Below are 20,877 nucleotides of genomic sequence, written 5' to 3' on the forward strand. Positions count from 1 at the left end.
TGCTCACCCTCTCTGAGTTTCAATTCTCTGTTCTTATAATAAAGTTTGGGTTTTATTTCCAAATGCCTTTGGTTCTAAAATCCACTTATGTTCATCTCATGTCTACCCCCTCCCACACACACACACAGGCACACACTCTCCCCTCTTCCTCCTTCTCTCTAGTCTCATTTAAGCTTTCTGGGGCAATCTGTGCTTTAAACTTAAGCAGGTTTCCCTCATTTCTCGTGGTTCTTTAAATGGCTGTGGCTCAGTTTTTCATTTGTAGAGATTTTTAGAAAAAATGTGGTTCGGTTTTTCATTTTGTATTTATTACTAATTTAGTCCATTTATTCTCTAGAGACGTTGAGATGAGGTTAGCTCGACAGCTCAATTTGTTTTGCTTTTATACTTGGATAATGGTCTAAAAACCCATTCCGCTGCTTTTGTTCACTTCACACCCCTATCACAGCCCCTTCTCCCCTCTCCGCCAGGCCCCACCCTCCCACAGTCTTCCCCCTTTCCCCCCTCCCCTTCTCCTCAGAAAAGGGGAGCCCCCACCCACCCACTTGTCCTCACATATCAAATTGCATCAGGACTAAGAGCATCCTCTTCCACTGAGGCCCAACAAGGCAGCCCAGCTAGGGGAAAGTGATCCAAAAGCAGGCAACATATCCATGTCAGAGACAGTTCCTGCTCTAATTGCTAGGGGGCCCTCTTGAGGACCAAGCTGCCCATTAGCTATGTGTGTGTAGGGGGCCTGGGTCCTGTCCAGTGTGCTCTTTAGTTGGTGGTTCAGTCTTTGTGAGTCCACATGGTCTTTTTAAAATTAATTTATTCTCTCATATATTACATCCCAATGGCAGTTTCCCCTCCCTCCCTCCTTCCACTCCCACCTCCCCCATCATCCAGAAGAAGCTATTTTTATAGAAATTATAATTAGATGCATTTCCCCTAACAAGAATTTCTGTACACCTTTATCAGTGAGACTCAAGCCTGTTGGATGCTGTTGACAAGAGCTACAGGGTATACCTAGAGAAAGGTGTGTGCCGTTACCCACCATCTTCGCCATTGTGTAGAGTCTGTTCTGCTTAGTGCTTCCAAACTGTTAAAACCAAAACAAATCTTGGCAAAAGGGTTAGAAAATGGTCCAGGATAGGGACACTTATTCCTTGAAGAAATAAGTATTGCGTTGTCTTTGGCATATTGTCATGAACAAATGATAGTCTTAACCTTATGGCATTTTCTCTACTCGTAGAAAACAATTCTCAGTAAGCATAGTGTGTTTTTCACAAGTTGGTAAAAGCTATGGAAATATGAAAACTGAAGCAGAAAAGGAGGGATCCGAGATAAATGGGGTGAATGGGGGGCAGAGAGCTTGGGTGTAGTATAAGTTACTTATGAGTAAGTTAAATTTCATGGCTAAACAGACTTTCTGGATGCAGTCAAAGTCAAGTATCTTAAAAATAGGAGACTTCCCTTAAAGTAGAGAAATCACACCGTGGTGCATGGAAGGGTCAAGAGGTTGTAGTGGTTTGATTCCAATTCAGCATAAAGGAGCCCGTGGGGAAGAGTAAGGTGGACAGGGGACAACAGCCTTGAGGAAATAGACTGTCAGCCTCCCACTCACTGCCATGGGGGACCCAGCAGAGACCGAATCCAGCCAAACACCAGAAGCACCTGGAAGAAGATTCATCTACTGGGCTTAAAAATGGTCCCACTTGAGAAAGGAAGCAAAAGACCCAGCCGATAGTGCAGCCTTCAGAACTGAGATAATAACAGGTCTTGTTTGAGCATCCTTCCTCCCCTTTGGAGGTTTGTTACATGGTGACTGAAAACCCACAAGGTAAGGGAGCTGACTGAAAGAGAGAGCGGGCATCAGGCAAAGAGAAAACAGGAGTCACATCCCAAGATCCTGTAACCTGGGGATGAGGGGAGCATCAAGGTGGTCACTGTGACCGGAGTGCAGAAAACAATAGATTGAGTGGGAAATGAGGCCAGAAAGGGCATTCAGTGGAGGGTGGAAACCATAAAAGCTTTTATTCCAGGTGAGCTATGGGAACATCACACATTTTGATCACAGAAGCAATCAACTTATTCAGTTTTAAAAAAACAATCTCACTGGCTGCTCTGAAAATAGACTCCAGGAGAGAAGCAGGAAGAGCAATTAGAAATGATGGCAGGATTCCCCATGCAAGGTGGCAGTGGCTAAATCAGTAGTAATGGAGATGCTAAAGTGTCCAGAGTCTAGATACATTTTAAAGATGATCTGTTTCTTTGTGACTTGGGCGTGGAATACATGCATATGGGAGAGAAGCCAAAGATGCTCTTACAGGTTCAGACCTGAACACCCAGAGGATGGAGTTGCTGTCAGCTAAGATGAAGAAAAAAGGGCAGTACATGCTTTTACTCCCAGCACTTGGGAGGCAGAGGCAGGCGATCTCTTGCGATTCTGAGGCCAGCCTGTTTTATAGAGTGTGTTCCAAGATAGCCAGGGCTATACAGAAAGACCCTGGCTGGGGGGGAGGGGGGAAGAGGAAGAGGAGGATGAAGAAGAAGAAATAGCAGGTGTGAAGGGAGGAGTAAAGGTCAGTTTGGACATACTGAAGGCCTGTCAGCCACCCAGCAAGGGACACGGTGTGGCAGGCAGAACAGTGGTTCTCAAGTATTTCGCAAGAGAGGGCCTTTGCAAATGCCAGTGGGTTAACCTCGAGATGACAATTGTTTGGGTGGTCTCACCTATTTACACCAATCTCTAGAAGTCCACGGTGGTCAGAAACTAAGGCAGCTATTGAAGAATGACTAGGGGGTTGTTGCTGGAGGAAGGAGGGCCTGGGCCTGAGGATCTGGGTGGCAAATAGACATGGTGAGGAAACTTATTCTCCGCTACAGCCTCAAGACTGCCAACACCTGACCATAAAACTATAAAATAATAAAATTTAAATTGGGTAATTCATTACAGTAGCCAGAGAAAATCTGTAGAATAAACAGTTGCTTACAAGAATCTGTAAGAAGAGAAAGGTACCCCATGAAACTGAAAAGCTTCTGTGAAGCAAAGGACACTGTCATCAGAACAAAACGACAGCCTACAGATTGGGAAATGATCTTCATTAACACTATGTCTGACAGAAGGCTAATATCCAGAATATGTAAAGAACTTAAGAAGTGAAACACCAACAAACCAAGTAATCCAATTAAAAAATGGGGTACAGAGCTAAACAGAGAATTCTCAATAGAGGAAAATCAAACGGCAGAGAAACACCTAAAGAAATGCTCAATGTCGTCCTTAGTCATCAGGAAAATGCAAATCAAAATGACCCTGAGATTTCACCTTACACCCATCAGAATGGCTAAGATCAGAAAGTCAAGTGACAACACACGCTCGAGAGGATGTGGAGAAAGGGGAACCCTCCTCCATTGCTGGTGTGAGTGTAAACTTGTATAACCACTTTGGAAATCAATTTGGCGCTTTTTCAGACAATTAGGAATAGTGCTTCCTCAAGATCCAGCTATACCATTCCTAGGCATGTATCCAAATTATGCTCAAGTACACAACAAGAACATTTGCTCAACCATGTTCATAGCAGCTCTATTTGTAATAGCCAGAATCTGGGAAAAAAAAAAAATCAGATGTCCTTCAACGGAGGAATGGATACAGAAATTATGGTACATTTGCACAATGGAATACTACTCAGCTTTTAAAAAATAAGGAAATCATGAAATTTTCAGGCAAATGGTGGGAACTAGAAAAGATCATCTTGAGTGAGGTATCCCAGAAGAAAGACACACATGGTATACACACACTTATAAGCGGATATTAGACATATAATATAGGACAAACATACTAAAATCTATACTCCTAAAGAAGCTAAACAACAAGGAAGACCCTAGGGAAGATGCTCAATCCTCATTCAGAAGGGAAAACACTATAGACCTTGGAAGTAGGAGAAGACAGAAAACAGGACAGGAACCTACCACAGACGTCCTCTGAAAGACTCTACTGATTGAGGTGGTGAAGCAGAGGCTTAGACCCATAGCCAAAGTTTGGGCAGAATACAAGGAATTTTATGAAAGGAGGAGATAGAAAGACCTGGAGAGGGGCTGGAGAGATGGCTCAGAGGTTAAGAGCACTAGGGTCCTGCGTTCAATTCCCAGGAGCCAAATGGTGGCTCACAACCATCCATAATGAGAACAGGTTCCCTCTTCTGGTGAGCAGGTGTACATGCATGGTAGAAAGACCTGGAGGGGACAGGAGTTCCAAAAGGAGACCAACAGAGCCATAAAAACAGCCCTGGGGGCCCTGAAGAGAATGATACCCCAACTAAGGACAATGCATGGTGAAGACCTAAAACTCCGGCTCATATGTAGCTCCTAGACTCGGTCTCCAAGTGGGGACCCTAGTAAAGGGAGCAGGGGTTTTCTCTGGCATGAACTCAGGGGCAGCTCTCTGATCACCTCCCCGTGGGGGGTGCAGCCTTGCCAGGCCACAGAGGAAGACAGTGTAACCAGTCCTGATGAGACCTGATAGGCTAGGGTCAAATAGAAGAAGAGGAGGACCTTCCCTATCAGTAGACTAGGGGATAGGGGCAGAAGAGGGAGGGAGGGTGGATTTGGGAGATGATAAGGGAGGGGGCCACAGCCAGGATACAAACTGAATAAATTTTAATAAATGATAATAATAATAACAAAAGAAGAGAAAGATAGAGTTTGAAAGCACAGAGGTAGCATTGGAATCCCTGACTGAAGGAGATCACCAGGACCGAGTGTAGAGATAAGAAGCAGAGGTTCTCCTTATCTGTTCCATTCCCTGCTGGCCAGGGGCGCCGCATGAGGTCTTAGGTCCGTACAAGTCTGTGCATGTGTGGGAATGGCTCAGTGGACTTCTCCTGGTAGTCCACCTGGTGCTGGCTGAGTAAGGCAAGTGCAGACACTAATGAAAAGAGGGTGAAGCTGTAACGAGATACTGACAAAGGCCAGAATGAAAAGGTGTGCCGAGAGAGTCCGAGGATTCAGTAAAAAGTGCCCAGTAGAGAGATGCACTAGTTGTAAAAACTTCTGCTAAAATGTAAACAAAACATAACCAGTCCTGTGTTAAATTTTTAACAATTTTTTTCATGTTCATTTGCCTGCATGTTTTCCTGTTTTACCACATGAGTTCCTGGTGCCCTTGGAGGTCAGACGTTGTCAGAGTCCCTGGAACAGGAGTTAAAGGTGGTTGTGAGCCACTGCTTGGGGGCTGGGAACCAAACCCAGGTCTTATGTGAGAGCAACATGTACTCTTAACCATGGAGCCATCTCTCCAACCCCCAGTCCTGCATTCTGCCATGTGAAGTTCAAGTTTGGAAACGGTCATTGCATGTGTGTTGAGCATAAAACACAGGGCCTTGCACATGTCAGGCAAAGTGTCTACTGTTGAGCTGTGCACCCCAGTCCTTGATAGCTTTATGGGCTGAGCGGCCATGGCATGGTGGAAACTGAGGGCTGAGGGCCGTGGCCCCTCCCACCCAGGGCCTTCGTGTTTATTGTAATGTCTTATTCCTTGTTATCTCAAATCTTCCCATGGGCTTCAGTTGTGCGACTTTCAACAGAAGTGCTACATCCCCAGAGAGAATTTCCACAGTGCCCTAACAAAATACCACACACCACCCTTGGCACATACAATCACCCAGTTCCTCCTCAGTGAGAACTGGCTTGTTGGGACTCCCGAGTTTTTACCGCTTGCCCTTTTCCCAGATACACCACACACACATTCAGACATTCAGTATCTCTTGTTTTAGCTTGAAAACAGTATCACCCTGCCCTCGGGCGTCCACCATAAGGAAGGAGCCAGGTCTAGACTTGCTGACTACACAGTTTTCACTAGTATTATTCTTTTTTCAACACACCCCCTTCCCCGTGGACTGGTTTTGTCCCAGGTCATGAAATCACAGGCTCACAAGGACTCATAGGACGACAAGCTCTGATCCCTCCCCGAAGCTTCCAGGCTCTTGCTTCCCCGTGCAGGATGAGGGGGACCACAGTTCTTTTATCTGTCAGACAGGCTAATAGCATGATGTAGTCTCTAGGAGCAGACAAGAGACTGGATTAACCGCAGGGCCCTGGTTATCTGATGCCGTGTGGCAACCCACCCCGAAGCTTAATGACTTCAGATGACGGTAATCACCTGTTCCCGCCCGCAGTTTCTTGAGTCTGGAATTTGGCTTTGTGGCCTGTCCCTGTTCCATGTGGTATTCAGAGGGTGGACTCAACAGCTCAAGGCTGGCATCATCTGCAGGCTTGTTGGCGTGTCTGGTGTCTGATGTGAGATGCCCAGGTTCTTCAAGTGTGCTCCTCTCCCTGGCATATTATTTTCCAGGGTTGGCCGTCCAGATGTGTAGCTGTGGGCAGCAAGATCTCCACAGGCCATGCTGACAGCCCCTGAGGGCTTGCGACTGTTCAGGCATTGTGCTGAGCAGTCCGTCTGTGCTACATCATTTAACCCCTGGCAGCTATGACTTATAAGGTAGCCTGCTTCTTACACTGAATGGGTAGAGCATGAGGTTAAATGAAGGTTTTTCAGTTCACAGTGGACTTCTGAGTTGTGTGAAGAAAGGGCTGTTGGTGGAGGGTCAATGGGAGCCTTGGGAGAGAAAGTAGAACCACAGCTTTGCTGATGCCTCTGGCAGCTGGTCCTGGGTGGCCACCCTATCCCCAGTACAGACACACCCCCTTTCTTCTCTCCAGGATCAAAAGACCCTCATTTTGTCCAATCACATTTCAATAATATTTTTTTACTCCCATTTTTCCATTAAAAACACAAATCACTTTTGTTATACCTTGAGACTGAATTGATCTAGAAAGTTAAGTATTGTGAAAAGACACCCAAACTGATTTTTAAAAACCAGGTCTCAGCCACAGAAGCTTGAACCTTTAATCCCAGCACTCAGACGGCAGAGGCAGGAGGATGTCTGTGAGTTTGAGGCCAGCTTGGTCTATATAGCAAGTTCTAGGCCAGCCAGGGCTATACAGAGAAACCCTGTTTCAGACAACAGAAGTGGGAGCAGCAAACTACTGGTGTGTTATGAAGCTTTTCTATATAAAGGACACATTTGGTTTTACCAGTGAATTACAAACAGCGGTTTTGCAACCAGAGGCCACACCCGAGAAACACCTGGGCCAATGGAAACCCTAGCACTGACAGCAGAGTAAAGGTTTCAGTGGACCTTTGGTCCTTCCCCTCAGCCTCCTTCTTGCCTTCTTGCCTTGAGCAGGATCTGCCCTCCTCCCACCTCACAAAAGCCCTGTCCTGCTTCAGTCCTATTAGCATAATAGCCTCTCTTGGATCCGCTCATTGATCACGTGATTAGTGAGTGAACTTCATACATTCGAACCCTTGAATCTTGGTGTCAGTCTTTAGAAAGGAGACACATAATTTGTTTATGGATACCTTCTAAGTGTCCCAAGGAGATACAGATATTTGTTGTTCTGTCCTTACAGCAGTTGGCTAAACACACACCTGACTGTCTATGGGTTCGCACTGTCATTCATGAAGGGAACCTGGTTGATTCATTGTATTAGTTACCCACGATAAGTGAGACTCCATCAGTTGGCCCAGGCCTCCTCTCACAAAGCCTGCATCCTTAGGGCTGAGACAGTGAGCTCCAGGCATGTTCAGTTGGTCAGGTTGTGAGGGCTTGTCAGTTGTCCTGTTGCCGTGAACGAGTAGCTGCTAGGAGTAGCTACTAGTAAGTAGGGGGAGTGTGCCTGGCTCACAGATCAGGAGCACGGTCCATCATGGCAGGGAACGCATGGTGGACAGGAGTGACTCCAGTGTGGCAAAGGTGAGTATAGGCTGGTTGTACTGTGGCAGCGTCAGGAAGAGACAGCCCCAAAGCGGGCACTGTAACCTCAAGTCCCCTCCCCCCAAGTGACCCACTTCCTCCCGAGAGGCTCCAAAGAGTTCTGCATCTTTCCAGTACAACACCAGAAACTGTGGACCAACTGTACAAGCGTGTGAGCCTGAAAGGGGACATTTCACATTTAAACAGAAATCGAGAAGACTAGGGGTGCCAGAGTATGTCATTCTACCCAACTCTGCCCCTGTGATTTTGCATCTTGACGTAGAAACCAGAAGGCCCTGAGTGAGCCAGCCGCTCTGCTCATTCTCAGCCACACCTGCGTCCTTAGCGTGGGGAGCTTGGGCACCAGTGTTGTCCTTATCCTTGGTGCCTTCCTTTCTCTGTGTGGCCAGCCCCCTTCAGATAAAACTCACCCTTCACCTCTTTTTAGACTCCACGCAGAATAGTCATCTTAAGTATCCATCACTTCTCTAACACCCTCCACACCTCTAGTCTCTCTATCACAGTGCCACAGAGGAGGTGATGGTTGGGCATCGCCATGAGCAAAGCTGTGTCACTAGCCCTTCCCTCCACCTGTCAGCGGGAGCCCAGGCTGTCTGCCCTTCCGCTGTTGGCAAGGTTCTCTGTAAAGGCCCTGCCTGCTGGCAGCACCCTGGGGATCCCCCTGGGCTCTAGAGTAGAACCGATTCGACCGACCATGCACTTCACTGGGAATTTCCACGTGACATTTGGCCTCTCACCCTGTGGCACACAGGGTCGGATGGAGTTTCCTGAAGTCAGATAGGGGTGAGTCTACCCCGGGAGTCTTGGCTGTGCGTATATCCAGTCAGTGTGGCCCGCCAGGCCGTCAGTGTGGCCGTGCTAGCCCTCCTTGGATGTTTCTCTCACGTCATCATTCTCCGGCTGCCTCAGCTGTGTTCTCAGCTTTCAGTTTCACCGGCTCTGATGACCTTTTATGTATTTTCTGTTTTGTTTAGAAACTGAAACTGCGCCTCAAACCTAACAGGTTTGTGTCTGGCTTGTTCCATTCACTTAAAGCCTCTGCTGCCTTTCTCTCCTTCTACCACTCCCTTCTTGGTTCTGGGGCACCAAGAAAGGACAGCTGTGCCTCCATGAGTAAAGTTCCACTCAGGATATGGTTTTGGAGACATTGATATGTAAAAGTTAAAGTTTCCTTGCCTTGGTTTGGTCCTTGCAGGCTGAAGGTGGCATCCTTTGTAAAAGAGAGGTGGGCATGAGGGGCGGGGAAAGTAACTCAATGTACAGCTTGGCTGTATGAGCACCGAGAGCTGAGTTCGGATCTCAGCACCCATGAAAAAAGCTGTGTGTGCCCCTAAGCGTGCCTATAATCCCAATCCTGGTGGGGAGGTGGGGGTAGGGGCAACGGGATCACTGAGTTGATGGCTGCCAGCCTAGCTCCAAATTCAGTGAGAGTCTGTCTATCTTCTATCTCCCCTCCTCTCTCTCTCTCTCTCTCTCTCTCTCTCTCACACACACACACACACACACACACACATACACATTCACACATGGAGAGGATGGGTGGGGGAAGGGAGGTAAAGGAGGAATTAATCAAATTAAACCGTTTACCAGCCTCATGGGAGTCTGAAGCTGGAATAGCTCTTCAGGCCTCTCTTGACTTGGCTGTGATAGCCAGCCTCCCTCAGTCTTTGCGTTTTGGTAACTTTGAGAAAAGTCCTTCTCTGCAGAGCCCTAAAGCATGCCTTGACAGTGCAGTATGGAAGCTCCACTGTGCCTCTGAGCAGCTTCCACATTACTGCAGGTGAGACGTGGCCTCATCTTTAAGATATGGTGCAGGATTTTCTCTCAGAACTAGTGGCCTCTGGGGCTGGAGAGATAGCTCAGTTGTTAGGAGCTCTTGCTGCCCTTCCATATGACCCACGTTTGGTTCTCAGCACCCGTATTGGTTGCTTACCGTGAACCTTAACTCCAGCTCCAGGGGATCTTATATTCTAGCTTCCTTGACCACCAGGCAAACATGTATTACGTAAACATACATGCAGACAACGCACTCACATATAAAATAAAAGTAAATAAGTAATTTTTAGAAAAAAAATTAACTTTATGGTCAGTTTTAGTTTGCTAGTGAAATTTTGCAGCTGTCATTGATGAAGCCTTAGAGGTATTCATGGAGCTGTCCTGTCTGGCAAGTGAAGATGTGGGATAATAAGGTGATTAGTGTGACTTTCTGCAACAGCGACTTGCAAAGCATTCCCATCACAAGGACTTGCAAAGCATTCCCCTCCCCAAAATACTGCCAGGCAAGTAATGGAGGTGGGACCAGGAGAGAAACGTCACTCAGGAAGGGAGGAGTCTCTGCTGTGGGCCATGGGAACCCAAACCCTTCAGACGACCCCAGAGACCAGTCTCTGCTCTCCAAAGTCACCCACTCACGTGGGAAGGGAACCAGGACATTGTCCATCAGCTGCCCACATGTCCCTGCCTGAGACTGTGTCCTGAGGTCATTAACTCCCCGAGTTTTCACTCAGCCTGCTGAGGAGCCCTGCCAGTGAAACTGTAGTGCTGTATTTACCAGGAGTGCGGCTGGCACAATCTTAGCCCAAGGCTAACTTCTCGGGGTAGCCTAGCCTGCTCAGGGGCCAGGAAGCTACTTCCAGGTGAGCCCTTGAGGAAACTGGGGAGGGGACCAGGGACAACACCTGTTTCAGGGGATTGCCCAGCACTAGAGTACAGATAACCCTGACTATCTGCCAAGACTCATCACGTTATTAAACATTAATATTGTTTTACATCTTGAATATTAATATTTCATTAATATTATTAAACATCCTCCTGCTGTACACCCGGAGCGGGGAATGCGGCCTCTTTCTGAGAAGCGCTCTAGCACAGGAAGACCACCAGTCACAGCATCACAAGCAGATGCTGCTGCGCGGTGATAGGCATGACAGCGCCCAGTGGTATCTAGGCAACAAGAGGAGACCTGACCAACACTCACAGCATCACAGCATTTCGCGCAGCCCCTGCTGTGCTGTGACCAGGCAGCATAGTGCTCAGCGGTGTCCAGGCAACAAGAGGAGACCTGACCAACAGTCAGCATTGGGAGCAGATGCTGCCTCGCTCTGACCAGGCACTACAGTGCTCAGTTGGTATTCAGGTCTTGCTAGAAAAACTGTTCCAGAAAGAAAGGCGCTTCCTGTCTGTCTTTGGTTTTTCAGCAGGCTGAGTCTTGAACAAAGTCCCAGTGGGAAGTGGAACAATACTGAAATGGGTGAAGGGCAGGGTAGCCTGCTGGTAAGGAGTCGAGGGCCTTTGGAGTGGGCTGACTAGACTTTCCTTCTGTCTTTATCACCTGGTGAGCATTCATTGGACAATAGCCAAATTAAGCCTTGGTTTCCTCTTCTGAAAATGGGATCAGTATAACAGAGCCCAGTTCACAAGGGTGTTTCTTCCTGATGTAACTGATATAAAAGTGTTTAACTAGATCCTGCCACCTGATAAGCATCAGCTGTGATGCTGGTTATGATTGACAGGAGGGAGTGGAAAGGGAGGGTCAGGGGAGAGAATAGCCAGAGCTTGGGAAAACACGACACTGCAAGAAGCAAAAGGAGAAATGCTAAAGCCAGGGAAGAGATGGGAAGGGAGTTACAGCTGAGAAGGGTTGCCCGCTGCTTAGAACAAAGTCTCATAGCAAAACTTTATGGTGAAGCCCAGTATGTAAAATATATTAATGGAGCTACTTATTGGACAGGTGACTGAGGTCCTGTCGTTTTGGTTTTTTTTTTCCTCCTCCTTCTCCAACTACCCACAGCCCCCCCCCCCCCCCAGGGAATCCTGAGAAACCCTAATGATGCAAGAACAAAACCAATTTCTATAGAAGGGTTTTTAAGAAGCCACTGTTAAACCTCGTTTCTTCTGAATTGACTTAAGTTTTCCAGAAAAAAAAAAATCCTTTTTAAGGGTCATCTTGGATGAAACCTGGCTTAAGTGTGTTGCTTTTTACCTTCTGAACAAGCTGAGTGGAAACCTTGTGATATGTTCTTGACAATTTGGGTTAGTTAAGGTTCTGTGTTTTGAGGTGGCACTTTCCAGCCTCCGAGGTTCCGACCAATAGATGCTCTCGGCTGCCCTGTGCTCTAGGGATTACTGTGAGCAGTGGCTTGGTGTTGGGGCTTCTGGACATGAGGACCAGGCTGTCCGGATTACATCCCTATGTGCCTCTCCTTAGTACTGTGACCTTGAACCAGCATTTGACCTCTTCTCAGTTTCTTCTGCAAACTGTGAATGATAGTCACACTTACTCGGTGGGGTTGTGGCAAGAAATTAATTTTAAATTCATGTTTTCAGTGCAATGGTTTATGTAAGAACGCTATACAAATGTGATGATGCTGACTGTGGTGGAGGAGTGGAAGGTGGTAGCGAGGAATTTGTTTGGTATAACTTTCGGTCATCTTTTGCATGGTATAGTTCCTAAGCCTATGACCTCTGAAGCTGTTAATAATGTGAATCGGAGTCCCACCAACACATCCAAAAAGGGGGGATGGTGGTGGAGCTAAAATACAAATGAGCTCATAGGAGTTCTGTGGAGATTAAAAGAGGATACAGTTTTCTAAAACCCTTGTTAGCACCTATCTGGCAAACAGTGAGTGGTTCTTGTATGGCATCCATCCTTCTTGTTAATTAAGAGTCTTGATAGAATGTGTAATACAGAGTCAGGAGCTTATTTATTTATTTATTTATTTATTATTAAAGGCCATTGAAAAGATTTTTTTTTTTTGCTTTGTTGCTTAATTGGCTCCAGCTAACAGACGTTGTTAACTTGCTGATCTTGAATAGTGAGGTGCTTAATGCTGGTCCAGGGTAGGTGGATGGAGAGAGTCACCATGTACATACGTGTGGCACAATGCTTGCTTTAAAACTGTGGCTCCGAATTCGCATGCGTTTATAGTGAAGGATCTTGATTTGCCGGAAAGTTGACATGCTTCACGCTCATATAGGGGGATTTTGCCAAAGGAATGAAAGCAGCAAAGGAGTGTGTTGGTAGAAATGACTGGAAGCAATGCAGACCAAGCAGCAAGTTTTCTGATTTAGCCAACTGGAAGCGAAATACATGATGAAGAGCAAGAAAGAAAAGGAGCAAAAAAAAAGAAAAGAAAAGAAAAGAAAAGGGGCCAAACATGAATAAATAAATAAATATTTCTACAGCATTGCGGGGGTCAGGGGAGATGTTTACCTCTATATGATTTTACCAGCTTCTGTAAGTCTCTAGAGCAATGGTTCTCAACCTGTGGGTCTCGACCCCTTTGGGGGTTGTATATCATATATTTACATTTTGATTCATAACAGTGGCAAAATTACGGTTACGAAGTAGCAATGAGACAATTTTATGGTTGAGGGCGTCACCACAACGTGAGAAACTGTATTAAAGGGTCACAGCGTTAGGAAGGTTGACAACCGTTGCACTAGAGCAGGCAGATACCAAGATTAGCTCAGTATGGGAGAGTTTGAAAGAGTCAGGAATGTGTTGCATATTTAAAATGTTTAGAAAAATGACCCAACCCTTGAGAGGGAGGTGGGGACAGGTGTGTGATGGGCGTGGGTGTATGGGTTGCACATCCTCTCTTACATATGTAACATATGTGTTACATGTAGCATATATGTTACATAGGCTTGGACATACCCCTTACAAAAGTATACCTTTGTCTGAGTTACCATTGACTAGTAGGTAGATCCCCATTCTAAAACCCTGACATTATATGCAGCTCAGTGACCTACGAAGGGTTTCTGTGTGGTAGAGGTGATGACCTGTTATGTGAGAGACTTGTCCGGGGGAGACAGGACACACAAATGTCTACCTACCCCATAAGAACCCCACGATAGATCAAAGTCCCGGCTGCACTGGAGTCCTACTTAGTGATCGATGAGTCTCAGTGGGGTTACTCACAGGAGCGGGGATGACCCAAAACGTCTACACCACCAAAACGAAACAAAATGGAAAAACATCCAAAGGTGGCTGCCGTGATGCTCATCACAGTTAGTGCTACAATGACCAAATAGATGGTCTCAAACATGAGGGAGAGAGAAAGAGGGGAGGGCCCTACCCCGTGGAAGTTCCTAGTGGGCAAGAAGTATAAAGAGTAAAGGTTCCAAAGGGCAGTTTCAAGCCTAGGGTCAAGGTGAAAAGCAGTGTTCTTTTACTGATTTCCCATAAATTGAAACATCCCTTGAGGGGGGATGAAGACTCTTAAGACTTAGGAAGGAAACTTTCAACATTTAGGAATCTCGGTTTTCACACTCACAAGAGTCTACCTCAGTGCCCTAGAGCAAGAAACAATTGCTGAAAGAGACCTCAGTGGAGCTGGGGCATGGTTTGCATGAGTCCTCAGCCAGGCTTGGGAGGACTTTGCCTTTGAGTCACCTGTGCTCCTGTAAGTACCAGTGAGCTCACAGGCTCATCAAGTGGGCCCTGGGTAGAAGGGTTTCTTTAGCCTGTGACATCTCTAGGGTTCACAGATACTTCTTGACATCTAAATGAGAACATTAACAAACAGGAAGTGATCAGCCATATTGCACTTCATCCTGAAATGAACAAGATATGCCAGTGCATTTTCCAACCTTCTGTTGCTAAATTCTCAATAAATGATTTGAAGTTTAAAAAAAAAAAGTCCCATCTTGAGTCTTGAGTTTTTACCCCAAAGCTGGTAGGATAGCTCTTCAGGTAAAGGCACTTGCTGTATGGTCCCTACAGCCTGAGCCTGATCCCTAAGAGCCCTGGTGGAAAGAGAAGCAACCCCTGAAAGCTTTTCTTTAACTTCCATGTATCCATCATGGCTCCCCCAGCGGAATGCATACACAATAACAGTATCAACAACAACATCATTTTAAAACAAGAAAAATGGAAGCTTGTGGTCCAGTAACTAACTCAGATTCTCTTACCTTGTATTGACTTGGCAGATACTAACTTAATTAATACTCAGTCCCTCTTGAATACAAGCTCCTTGAGAACATGGCCCTGTTTTTATATTCACCGCCGTGCTCCAGGCACCTCACACAGTTCATGGTAGGGGGTAGGTAGTCCCCTAAAGAGTCAATGGGATGACTGAACAACTCACCACTTACTGTGCATCCCAAAACACAGAATGGCTTTAGAACTTGGTAACAGGTGATTTTGAATGCTGCAGATACTGAGCCTGATTGGTCCAGGGCTTTGCCACACTTTAGTCAACTGTAGCAAACACTTACGTTCTTTACAGCACTTAAAAAAAAAAATGACCCTGCCTGAAAATTACCAAGACAGGACACGGTTGGATGTGAAATAAACAGTGGAGCCCTTTCCTGGAAGCATTTTAGTTCTCCGTGGTCTAAGATGATAAGCATGGGAACTCAGAAAGTGCTAAGAGGGGTATGTCCGACCAGAGAATAAAATTAGTGATACAGAACTGAAGTCCCCCACTGCCAGTTCGCTGCTGCTGTGTCCTCTCTTTCTATCCCTCCAACCATCCATCCATCCCTCCCCCGTCTCTCAAATTCCTTACTGCTTTCACTGCCTCATTTTCCTCCCTGGAACCAGTATCGTATAGGTCAGCAAGTTCAGGGGATGTAACGAATACTGGTATCTGGATACAGTGTTGAAAGTGTTTTCCTTGAGCTTCGGGTTTCCACTTTCCATAAAATGTTAGAAATGGTGGTGATCCTAAAGTTCCAAATGTGCAAACTGCATCTAAATAGAGAAATTTGTGAGCTGCCAAGTAAATTTGTAACCATTGCCCTCACAACAGTTTTTGTGAGTAGACTAGGTTTTGTGCATTCAGGTTATGATTGGAGCCCTTACTGTCCACTGAGACTGGAGATACACAGGCTAATAGTTTTACAGCATCAATACCCTTTCTGACCTCCCTGGACTCACTAAGCTGCTCATATTTCTCTCCTTTGGTTTTGCATACCATCCAGTCTTCAGCTTAAATATTATCCACGGGTAATGCTGCTGATTTTCCAATGACTGGACATTTTAAATCTGTAATATGCTTAGTCCAACAAATATAAGGCAAATATATGCCACCCTTCCCCACATCAACCATGGCACTCTAAATCTGTCACAAATAATGTACGGGCAAAATATACCCATAGCCATAGTATTGCAGGTGACAAGGCTGTATGCCAAAGTTCGTTGATAAGTTAATTATATGAGCCATGCTCAAAATTCATTCTTCCTATAGAACTAATGTTGTAAGTCACTATTGGTAGGCTTTGTCTGACGTCCCTCACACCTATCTGATGTGTGGCTTCCCACACCATGACTAATATCTGAGGGAGTTTTGACAGAGTGCCCTGTTCCTTGACCCTCACCATGCGCTACATTGTACCTGAATCCATAGTCGGGTGGTTAGAGTTCACAGCACCTGGAAGGCATGCTGTGCCAACATTTCGGCAACTCCTACCAGATTCAATAAGAAGTTGGCTTTTTGAATCCCTGTTGTAAAAACAGCCCCTTGATATCAAAGAATTGCTAGGTGCCTGGCTCCGTGATCATCACTATAAACAGGGAACAGGACGCTGTCTACCTGCAGAGCTTAACTGGGAGCTAGAAGAAAAGCAAGTTGAATAGAAGGAGACTGGAGATGTGGGTGCACGTTTAACATCCCTGAAGGAAGTTCGCTTCTGCGAAAAGAAACCCTAGAGGTTGTAAATACACAGCACAAGCTAGAGCTTCCAGTTTTGAGGTTGAAAGTTCCAAAAGTGTCAGAGAAATGGGGAGTGGGAATGTATGGTGAAGGTATCTCTGAGGTGGCTGGTAGGTGGGGAGGGAAACCGAGTGGTGCAAAGCAGGCTGGGACCTTTCTCAGGGCACCACTGTGCCAGCTGTCCAGAAAACATGGGGCGCTGAGATGGGAAGGGTGGGAGACAGCAAAAATAGGTGTCAGAATAAATGACAGTGTCTCAGTAATGATGTGGGAGTGGCTGTGTGACCTTATCCTCAAACTGTTTCAGCCAGAAGACTCCAGCCATTTGCTTAGGCTTTGCTCCGGGGCTGTTTTGCTCTCCCCCACCCCCAGCTGAGTACCTTGACTTGCTCATGATCTGACTAGAGTCCTCTAGCCCCTCCCCTTTAAAAATGTAGGATGCTTTGTTAATTTTCATGTCATTCTTGCACAAGGGCCGTGCCATCTTCTCTGTATTGCTCTGGTTTTAGTTTGTGAAGCGAGTGAGCACTAGCCACCCCTTTGAAAACAGCGCTTCCCCCAAAGTTCCCCTCGGCTTCCCTTTCCTTCAGAGCAGCTATTGCTACCTGACTTATATTCCCTATTTTCTGTCTTCTCCCACCAGACGGCAAATCCCACCAATCAGGGAGCCTGGCTCTCCGCTGTGTGCCCTGGGCTGAGGACAAGGCTTAGCAGGCTGAATATGAAATTAGGAGGTGCATTTTCTAAGTAGGGCCTTTGGCTGGAAAGAGCCGTCTTTTGTCTTCAGTCACAAGATCACTCAGAGCAGAAGGTGATTCAGTTCGTGGTCAGATTCCTCTGCTGGAAGCCTGTGGGGACGGGACCATTTGCCGCCCTTTTGGTGCTTTATCTTTCACTTCTCTTCCAAGTTTTATTTTGACAGTCTGAAAGCTCATGGAAGGGTCTCAGGAGTGTTGCACGGAAAGTCCACGGTTCCCCGAGTGATTCACCATTTGTCGCCACACCGCCACACTCACCCCACCTCACCGTTCTGTTTACCTCAGTGTAATTCACACAGTTGTTTATGTTACAAATGTGCGTCTTCTAAACTCTTCAATTTCATCACCCGGAGAGATTCAGTGCTGTGTTCAGGGGTTGTGGCGTGGGTCCAGCTCAGCCCAGGGTGCACACCCCTCTCAGGTGTGCCCACCCTGTGCGGGCACAGCAACAGCAGTGAAGTCTAGCCAGTGAGCCCACCCACACTCGCACATGACGCTTAGTTGACACGTTTCTTTAGTCTTAGTAACGTTGTTTGTTTTCCATTGACAGTAATGTTTTTCTAAAGCCAGTGTCATTTGTTTCATTAAATGGCCCTTGCTGGAGCTTGTTTTATATTTCTGTTATTAGAGTCAAGATAGACTTTTGGCTGGGGGTAGGGGGGAGATGAGTGTGTATGTGTGCGTGTGTGGTTTTTGGCTTTTCAAGACAGGGTTTCTCTATGTAGCCTTGGCTGTCCTGGACCTGCTTTGTAGACCAGGATGGTCTCAAACTCATGGAGATCCGTCTACCTCCCCAAATGCTGGGAGTACAGGTGTGCGCCACCATGCCCGGCTTGGCAGGAAATATTTCGCAGACAGCAATGTACCCTTGTGGATGCACCAGCCTAGCAGGCACGTGATATCAAAGTGTGCCCTTGCTAATGTTGTCTACTTTGAGGCCTTGGCTTTAGTTTGTCCCATTTCCTCACTAGCACAGGGTGCTAGTGAGTGCCTTGTAACTCACAATTTTACAATACAAAATTTTGTTACATAGAACTATAGCATTTGTATGGAAATATTGTAAAACTACTTAAATATCTCATTTCCCAATATCTTTTACCTATTTGTTTATGATCCCTAGAAATTGTTGCCTGAAGTGATAGCATTGGTGCAAAATGGCAATTTTTATGACCTTTGACTCCTTAGAGAAGTTGTCATAAGGAAGAGCCTCCTTTTCCTCATCTTATTTGCTTGATTGCTTTTTATAAATATGAACTGGAGAATTATTTTTAGTGTGTTATCACGCATTAATGTCACTCATTTTAATGTTCAGATTATCCTCGCATTAGCCTAACTTCTAGCTGCTGGAGAGAGATGGCACTAATTCCAGAAGTAATCAGTGTTTTTAGTCTGCTTAACATGCTTCACAAGTGGGGACTGCACAGGAAGCATCTAGATTGGGCCCCAGATTCATCATTCCTATCCCACAGCCTAGAAAGGAAGATGGTCAGGGGACTGTATTAAAGAAGCAACAACATTGTATAAATCTGTAAGATACTGGCCTTCAAGAGATAAAACACATATATTCTATTTAAAAAATATCTTCTGGGCTGGAGAGATGGCTCAATGGTAAAGAGCACTTGCTGCTCTTGGGAAGGACCTGGGTTTGGTTCCCAGCACCCACTTAGAACCATCTGTAATTCCTGTTCTGGGTTCTGACACCATCTTCTGCCTCTCACAGCTCCTACATATACAAGTCACAACTCAAAAACACACACGGTACACATAAATTAAAGAAATGTGTAATGATGTCAAACTTGCCCTCTTAGCATGGAAGAGAGTGCTCCTTTAGGGATGCATGCCCTCTGTCAGACATAGGAAGAGAAGGAACACACCTCGGTCAAGTCCTGGAACCTGCTGTTGAGGTCCATCACATTTACACTTACCTTTCAAAGAGGTGCTCTCGACACCTGGTTTCTGGGACCGTGAGAGATAGCAGTAGTTTTAGCTGTTACTTACTAAGGTTCTCCTAGGTCAAATGTAACATCACTGGTACCTGAACCAAAGTTAGACAGGTTAAGCTTTCTGCACCAAAAAAACTAAATGTTTTTCCTAACCTGCAGCAGTAAGTTTTGGTCAGATACCTTCCTTAGTCCCCTTAGAAGTCGTTTGTAAACACATAATTGTTAGCACTGTGGCTATTTGAAGTCTATGACGTTTACATTCATAAAAATTCCACATATACATAGTATTTGTGTTGCTTAGTAACTTTGTTCAATTTATTTGCATTCTTATCAGTTACTCTTTTTCCCTTGAGGTAATTTTGTTTGCCCTTCGTAGATAGAGGGTGGGGAGCACCTCTCTTAATTCTTTCCCTCTGTGGCAGCCACGGAAAATGTCCCTGTAGTAAGAGGACACCTGCTACTTTAAACTCTGATCCTTCAAGTGCCGCCGCAGCCACAACTGGCGATAGAGAGTGAGTGGAATGGCGTAGGTTGGATGGCTATGTCAACTCGGTGTTAACGGGATCTAAAGGTTTCCCCAAATGGGTGCTTCCGCTTTTGTGCATCTTGTCTCTTTTATTTTGTACTGTCTGGCATTTGGATAGATAGGGGATGATAGAATTAGACTTCTCTAGTTTAAAAAAGCTCAGCCAAGTGATCTGCAGCTCCATGTGGCCCTCTGCTCTCAGCTCTCCCACATGGGCGTTAAGACACCATCCTTCTCATTGCAAAGAGTCTACCTGCTGCCAGGGGCCCCGCCTGTGCCAGAAGGTGATGCTCTGGTGACATGGACCCTTTTCTCGCCTACAAAGCCCACTGAACCATGCCACCTGTGGGGTTCGTATTTTCTCTTCCTCGGTGATTTTTAAGGTCATCTCCCTAAAGCTAACCTGGAAACTGTCTGCCATGGTGTTTAAGTAGGTGTCTGTTAAGTCTTCTTGGTGGGAGGGTGACCCCTGAAGATTTTGAGAATCGAGGTGTGTAAGTAGCTCAATCTGGTGAGAGACTGTCGCTTCACAGAGGTCCAGGGTTCGCTATCGTAATGCAGGGCCTCGGAACTTGTGGTCTGTGCAAGCCACTATCTAGGTATTCGAAGGTTGCCCGTGGCTGGACGCCAGGCCCTGTGGCGAGCAGAAAGGCTGCATCAGTGCCTCTAATGCTCAACACCTGCTACCAATTAGTTCACACCTGCCTCGTGCTGGCCTGTAGTTCCCAGTCCCTCTCCCATGAGCTATCCTTTACAAAACACTGAAGAGCAGAAATGTTTCAGATTCTGACCTAGATCGCCAGGTATCTTTATAGCTCTGAAAAACGTTGAATTCTCTGGATAATAAATAAGAGATCATGTTTACCAATTCTCTCTATTTGAATGTAGATAAATGTCACATTCTTTCTGACACTGAAAACTTTTCAGATGTGTCACACATACAGAGAGAGAGACAGAGAGACAGAGACACACACAGAGAGAGGAAGAGGCAGAGAAAGGGATCACATGCCAGGAGGACCATGGCAGCATGCTTCCTGGTGTAAATGTATCTTTTATTCAGATGATTCAATTGTAGTCTCTGAGGCTTACTGCCTCTGCTAACTTAGGCCTAGTCCTGGAAGCTTCTAGCCTCCATACAATCTAATCTAGGCCTAGAATGTTCTCAGCTTCTGAGAC

The 20,877-nt window shown here is 46.0% G+C and overlaps 1 protein-coding gene and 1 non-coding gene across 4 annotated transcripts in view; one reads left to right on the plus strand and one right to left on the minus strand.

The window, feature by feature from the left end:
• Pcgf5 (polycomb group ring finger 5) overlaps nt 1–20,877 on the plus strand; it is a 110,477-nt gene that overhangs the window by 21,957 nt on the left and 67,643 nt on the right. The window lies entirely within an intron of this gene.
• On the minus strand, nt 16,902–17,010 carry LOC132651287 (U6 spliceosomal RNA). Its single transcript, XR_009589050.1, has one exon. It is a non-coding gene; the product is annotated as a U6 spliceosomal RNA (small nuclear RNA).

This window comes from Meriones unguiculatus, chromosome 1, assembly GCF_030254825.1.
Source record: "Meriones unguiculatus strain TT.TT164.6M chromosome 1, Bangor_MerUng_6.1, whole genome shotgun sequence".
NCBI lineage: Eukaryota > Metazoa > Chordata > Mammalia > Rodentia > Muridae > Meriones > Meriones unguiculatus.